The 6,530-nt window shown below is 54.2% G+C and overlaps 1 protein-coding gene across 4 annotated transcripts in view; it reads right to left on the bottom strand.

The window, feature by feature from the left end:
* The window catches only part of RIPK1 (receptor interacting serine/threonine kinase 1), a 52,600-nt gene extending 51,806 nt beyond the window's left edge, over positions 1 to 794 (bottom strand). For 2 of the 4 annotated variants that reach the window (XM_019542593.1, XM_019542602.1), the window contains exon 1: positions 544 to 655. The gene's annotated coding sequence lies outside the window, so the exon portion shown is untranslated. Of the gene's footprint in view, positions 1 to 543 lie in introns of all 4 variants that reach the window. The other 2 variants (XM_019542612.1, XM_019542583.1) reach the window with 2 other exon arrangements.
* Between the last annotated feature and the right edge of the window lie 5,736 nt (positions 795 to 6,530).

Here is a 6,530-nt window from a genome sequence, read left to right as displayed (position 1 = left end):
CAGCACTGTCAAAGGGAAGGGAGGGCTTGCTCTAGCCCCCCTCCCCACCAGGCTTCTAGCCTGAGCCACTGCAGGCCTGTGCCTGCATGTCTGGGATCAAAAGTGAACGTCCATTCACTTGCTTGGCAGTTCAAGCTCTGCAGGCTAGACTAACCTGCGAAGATCGAATGCATTCAGGCTCGGGCTTCTTGGATGGCTGTCGCTAACTCCAGACTGAATTAGCCCAGTTCCCTCTGCCTCGCCTCACGCCCTGCCCCACCCCCCACCCCTCCCCTTCCCTCTCCTCGGCCCTCGGGGCAGCGGTAGCGGCAGGGCCCGGTGAGGTGGCACCAGGCCCGGGCGGGAAAGTCCTCGCAGCCGGGCCTGAGTGGAGGGTGTTCCTGCAGCGCGAGCGGGCGGCGCTGGGCGACATGGAGGCGCCGCTTTCGCTTTTGTTTGCAGCGATCGGGAAGTCTTCCCCGCAAAGGCAGTCCCGCGCGGGCACACGGGGCAGCCTGCTCTCCCCGCGCCGCGCCGCGCCGCGCCACGCCGCGGGCGTCTTACCTGCGTGTCCCCGCTCCAGCGCCGGGAGAGCCGAGCCGAGCCGAGCCGAGCCGAGCCGGCCCTGCGGTGCGCCCGCCGCCAGTCTCCGCCCGCCGGGCCGCGGGGAGGAGCTGGCCAAGAAAAGGGCCGGGCTCGCGCCGCTGGGAAGTCCGGCTGCCGTCAGGCGGGGGCAGGAGGGCTCCGGGCGGCACGCCGGGGCGCCCTTGCAGGGGTGTCGCGCAGAGGCCGCGCTGCTGGCTTTGCAGCCGCCGTGCACACACACCCAGGAATCTGTATTGTCAAAAGATTTCCCACCCCTTACGGGCTGCGTTGCAGAAGACTTGTTTTTCTGTAGTTAAAAACACACACGCACGTGAGAAAGCTAGGGGCTGGCATTTTTTCCAGGGGCACCTTGAGTCTAAAACAGATTGAGCGCCACCACGGTGGAGATTAACAGACTCTAAGGTGCTGGCCCCTGTCCTACCTTTTGGCTGAGATCAAGCGTACCCTGGAGATCTTCAAAAGGAGCCTTGGACGCACACCTTGCTGGGGTTATTTGACCCCAGCTGTATTTCCTGCCCACAGCAGGATGGTCCCTTCCAGCCCTAAACTTCTGTGAATCAGTGCAATACCTGCCTTCAGACTAACAGGGAAGTGACCTCTCTGAATCCCACAGGGAGGAGTTATCTCTACAGCATGTTACTGGACATCTAGACCAGGGGTAGGCAAACCCTTGCACAGGTGCCAGAGTGTGGCACACCAAGGCATTTTTGCTTGGCATGCACATCTTGGGGCAGGCAGCAAGAAAGGGGCCAGGGTTGCACTGCCACAATGACGATTGGGCCCCTTGTGGCGCCCCCCCGCCATCTACCTCTGGCACGCCAACATCTTACGGACTGAGTTTGCTGGTGTTCTTGACAGTCCAGTAACACTGCTGAATCTGATCTAGAGCCGTGATTTTTCAGGCAGGGAGCCATGGTGCCCTGGGGGGGACCTTGAGATCCTTTCAAGGGTGCCCTGGGCTGTCATGTAGGCTTGTGTGATCAATGAAATAGCTGTAACTTGGTTGTTTTGTCTCTGATTTGGGTGAAACTTGCAGGGGTGGTGGCTCCTGCTGAGGCCACGAAGCCTGCCAAGTTTCAAGAAGATAGGTACAGGGTTTTGGGGGGGAACTACACTTCAAGCTGCTGACAGGCAAAACTCATGACAGATGACCCTGTGTGTGTTAAGGCGCAGTGAGCTGAAAACTGCAGGGGTGGTGGCCCTTCCTGAGGCCATGAAGCCTGCTACCTGTGTGTGTCTTACTGGGGGAGTCTGTCTTCTGGGCCCAGCACCTCAAGCTGCTGGCAGGCAAAACTTGTGATGTGGGTGGGTGACATGGTGTATGTGTTTAAGGTGCACCCTTCCTGGCACTGGGGCCTCTGCACAACATGTCAGTGTACCCCAGTGGGGCCTCCTCCTCCCCTACAGCCTCATGGCTGGTCCACCACTTTGTGACAACAGGTAAAATAACTTAGCTGGCTCAACACCAGTAGCATCAGCAGCAGCATCAACGGTTCCCCGACAGAACTGTCATAGAGCCTTTCTTTTTATAAAGGAATTGACAGGAATGAGTAATGGTGTTGTGTTAGACATATGTTACTCATGGTGTGTGATGGCTTATCTTGTGTTTTTATGTCTATAGGTGTATTATGGGAAAAAAAGGAGTACTTAAAAAATAGTATCTTTGGAAGCTTTAGAGTTGAAAACCCCTTTGTCAGGCTGAGGAACTACCTGCAGTTAGTCCTGGATGGAAGGAATAGTAAAGAAGTCAGAGGTTGGCCTGGCCCACAATGCAGGCAAGAAAGCCAGTCAGTGAAAGTGGAAATGGAGACAGGGGGTGGGGGGAAGGGGAATGCAGCAGTGCAGGTAAAAGTGCAGAAGTGCCTGGGGTGTCAGATGTCTGGCAGGTCGTAGTGTGCCAGAACTCCACTGTGTATATTGAGTCCATGAATTTCTGCACCTACTACCTAGGAGGGTGATGAAGTGCAGTTCATAGGACTAGCTCTGAAAAGTGGTTTTTACATTCAAACAAACACCTACCCTCATCACCAGAACTGAAGCCAACTTCCTACAGCTCAAAACACAAAATCTGCCAACTATCTCCAGTACCCTACAAACTGCACACTGGAATCTGTCAAAGACGACAAAACCCAACTACCTGTGGGGGCACGTTACTCACCAAAAAAAACACTCTGCCTCCAGTCCCTCAGGCCTAATCCTGAGAGGTAACAAATTACAATGCAAGCCACTTTTCCATTTTCACTGACTGGCTTTCTTGCTTGCATTGTGGGCCAGGCCAGGCTCTGATTTCTTTACTATTCCTTCCATCCAGGACCAACTGCAGGTGCTTCCTCAGCCTGACAAAGGGGTTTTCAACTAAAGCTGGCATCCTGGGCAGCTAAGCTGAGCTCACCAGGAGCCTCACAACTGCACTGGAACCAGCAAGCATCAGGCCTGTCAAAGATGTGACAGGTCTGGGTGTTCCCCAGCCAGGACTTTGTGTGCGCGCATGTTACCTGGAGGTTATAGCACCTCCTACCCCCGCCTTTCACCAGGGGATCATTGGTCCTGGCATTTTACGGGGCTGGCACGCTACCAGCAGTCCCACCAGGCCTCCCTACCCTGGCAAGGTGCAGTTTTAGTGGTCATGCCCAGGACCTGGGGCCTCCTCCTTTCCCATAGCCCCAGCAGCAGGAGGTTCACCTTTAGGAACACCAGATGCTTCACCAAAGCAGGATCAAGCAGGTGCAGTGGGGTGTCACTACATCACCAGCAATGCTGAACACCCTCTCGCTTGGAACATTGGTCAGTGGACAGGACAGGTGTTGCCGGGCAACCGTGGCCAGATCCTGCCACATCTAGTTGTGGTTTGCCCAATAGGCCAAAGGGTTGCAGTCCAGTGGCTCCACATCCTCAGCAAGATAGGTAGCCACAGAAGCCTCAGCGCTACCTGCCCAAGGCTGGGGCCTAGTCCATTTGGACCCCAGCATTGAAGCCATGCCCATAGTCCTCAGTGGCTGGGGGGGAGGAGACTGGCTGGTGCCAGTGCTGGTACGGGAAAGTAGATCGCCCCCTTCCACATCTTGCCTCCTGTACTTCAACCTCCCTGACTTTGTTGACTAGCACTTGCATCCACTGATCAAGGGTTTGGGGGCTGCCAGTGCAAATACTCCCCTTTACCCTTGGGTGACACATGCCCACCATCATGTGGACTGTACTGGACTATAAGGGATCCAGCAGTCTCCTGATGCCCTCCTTCAGCTGCCTCACTAGTGCCTGCATGTCTGGTGACAGCGGCCTGCCCCAGCCAGGAAGATTGATCCCCTGAAACTTTTCCATTTGGTTCTCCAGTTCCCTCACTAGGGGGATTACCTGACTGCGGAGGGCATCGCCAGCGCTAAAGGTCTCGGTGGCCTTGAGGAAGGGCTTGAGGACCACCAAGATCTGGGAGATGATACCCCACTCAGCTCTGTTCAGGGGGCTACTGATCCTAATCTCCCCAAGCAAGGCCATCTCATAGATGGCCTTCTGTTGCTCTACCAACCTTTCAAGTATCAGGTATCTGGAGTTCCACTGAGTCTCCACATCCTGCATGATTTTGTGCTGCGGGATGCTCAGCTCTGCCTGTTTCTCCCACAGCATCTTTCCCCACTTGATGCTGTGATGGAAGTAGCTTGCCACCTTCCTGCATTTCAAAATCAGCTGGCTTGTAGCAGTAGTGGTGGTGACACCATCACCAGCAGCCCTGTCCCCCTCCAAGGCATCCCTCAATATTAGGTGCAGCCTGTGTGCCACACAGTGGATGCCAACAAAGTTGACGTCATGGACAGTCTTCACCATGTTGGCCCCGTTGTTGGTGACCATGAACCTATGGGAGAATTCAGCCGGCCCAATGAGCCACCCCTGCACCATGAGGTTCATGGCCCCTGTTATTTCCCTTGTTGTGTGGGACTCATCTAGCACATCGGCTTGCAGTAGAGCCCACTGATTGCACCAGTGCCCTGTGAGGGAGAGGTAGGCATGATCGCCACCCTGGCTGCTCCAGATGTCGGAGGTGAAGTGCAAGGCTACCTGCGGCCCTGCCTTGCGCAGCTTCTCCCTCAAGTACTCCCTGCATGCCTCATACAGGGAGGGCACCACCATCCTGCTAAAGGTGGTATGTGTGGGCACTTTGTAAAATGGGGCCAGAAGTGCTATGAGCCACCTGAACCCTGGCCGCTCAACTAGGGAGAAGGGCTGGCTATCCAGAGCAAGCATCTCCCCAATGCTCTGGGTGATCTTGCTCGCCTTGGAAATGCACCTCCCTTCCTGTCCACCTTTCCCCCACTGTTCAGGATGGCCTGCCTCTGCTTTGGGGGGAAGAGGGCTTTGGAGCAAGTGGGAGACTTCCCTTTCAGTACACTTGCACTGGTGCCAGACTGAGGAGGAAGTGGGGCAAGGGGGTGCTGCCTTAGATGCAGCAGCATGGCCATGGTGGAGAAATGTTTCACATCTTTGTCATGGCTCATGTGCCTTTGGCAGTGCTGGCAAATGGCAAACTTAGGATTTATCTGCCAGCTCAGTATGCTCCCACACTACACTACTCCCCAGCTTCTGGGTTGAGGGTGAGGATCCTGCCTTATTTCACTCCTCAGCAGCTGAAGCTCAACAGCAGGAGGAGCTGCCTTAGCTGAGCCACTTGCCTCCACAACCTCAGCCTCCTCCAAGGTGCTGCTTTCCAGAGGAGACCTGGGTCTAGGGAAAATTTGAGGGGTGTGGAGCACAGACTCTGATTCCCGCTCAGTCTCCAGAATCGCTTGAGCCAGCACGCTCAGCATCCCTGGTTCCAGCTCCAGCTCCTCCTCTGGCAGTGGGAGGCTTATGCTGAGAGATGACATTGGGGTGGAGGAGACAGTGATTCCACTGCTGGTGCCATCTTCTGGGCTAAGCGGAAGTGGTGCAGGTGCAGGGATGTCAGGTGCAGACACCACTCCCACCTCCTGGCTTCCACTGGCAGCACAGATATCATGGCTGTTTGGGAAGAGAATGGGTCTGTATTTGGTGGGGGCAGGGGGCTTGCAGCTCTAGCTCTTTTCCTACCCCCTCTCCCTCCCTTGCCAGAAGACCTGGCACCTGCCTTTCCAGCACGCTTCATATTAATCTTTCCTGTGCTGCAAAAGGTCTGTGTGCGTGCGTCACTCCTTTTGTGTTGTGTGTTTTATTCCCTTTGTTGCATGCGTGCACTGGGCTCTTCTTTGATTGCTTCAGTGTTAAGAGTTATAAAAATTGTGTGCTGTCTGTCTCTGTCGTCTTCTCCTATGAATATCTGATTATTATTATTATTATTATTTTTTTTTTCTTATTTATATTGTGTACACGTGCATGTGAGCCTTGCTACACAGTGATGGATCACTCTGGCAGGGAAAACACAGCTTTCTTTTTTCAAAGTTTCCCAAAAAAAGGGGTGGGGGGGCAAATATAAATTGAAAGAAAAGAATTGAATAGTAATAGAAATTGAATAGCTAAGATAAGTTAAACCCTACCCAGTCCTTTCTAACAATAAAAAGGAGCAGGCAAGCTCAACTACTGAGTAAACTAACCAAGCTGAGATGCTTGAGTCTGCTAGGGTACCTTTCTCACTCAGTTCCTGAGAAGGAACAAGCTAGCAAAAGGCACAGCATGCCTCCAAACAGGCTTTTATACTGTTTCTAGGTCCCTCCTCCCAGATGCTGTCATTGGAAAGGCAGCCAGAGAGAAATCCTTCTGACCGGCCACCTACACATGTCAGTCATCCCCATCACTCTCCCTCCCTCCCCCATTCCCTCTCTCTCTTCTAACTTTCACTTTCAGCATCCAAAACCTTTCTGAAGCACTTCAGAAGTGCTGAACCGCTTCGGACAGCTTAAATGAGACTGCGCTTCGCTCCAGCCATGCAGCTTCGGATGTTGAGGCGTCCAAAGTGGCCTCAGATCCAAAGCCTCGCACAG

The sequence above is a fragment of the Crocodylus porosus genome, unplaced genomic scaffold (genome assembly GCF_001723895.1).
Source record: "Crocodylus porosus isolate Cpor-Errol unplaced genomic scaffold, CroPor_comp1, whole genome shotgun sequence".
Lineage (NCBI taxonomy): Eukaryota > Metazoa > Chordata > Crocodylia > Crocodylidae > Crocodylus > Crocodylus porosus.
Note: the sequence above shows the minus strand (reverse complement) of the source record. Positions and strands in the feature narration are given on the sequence as shown.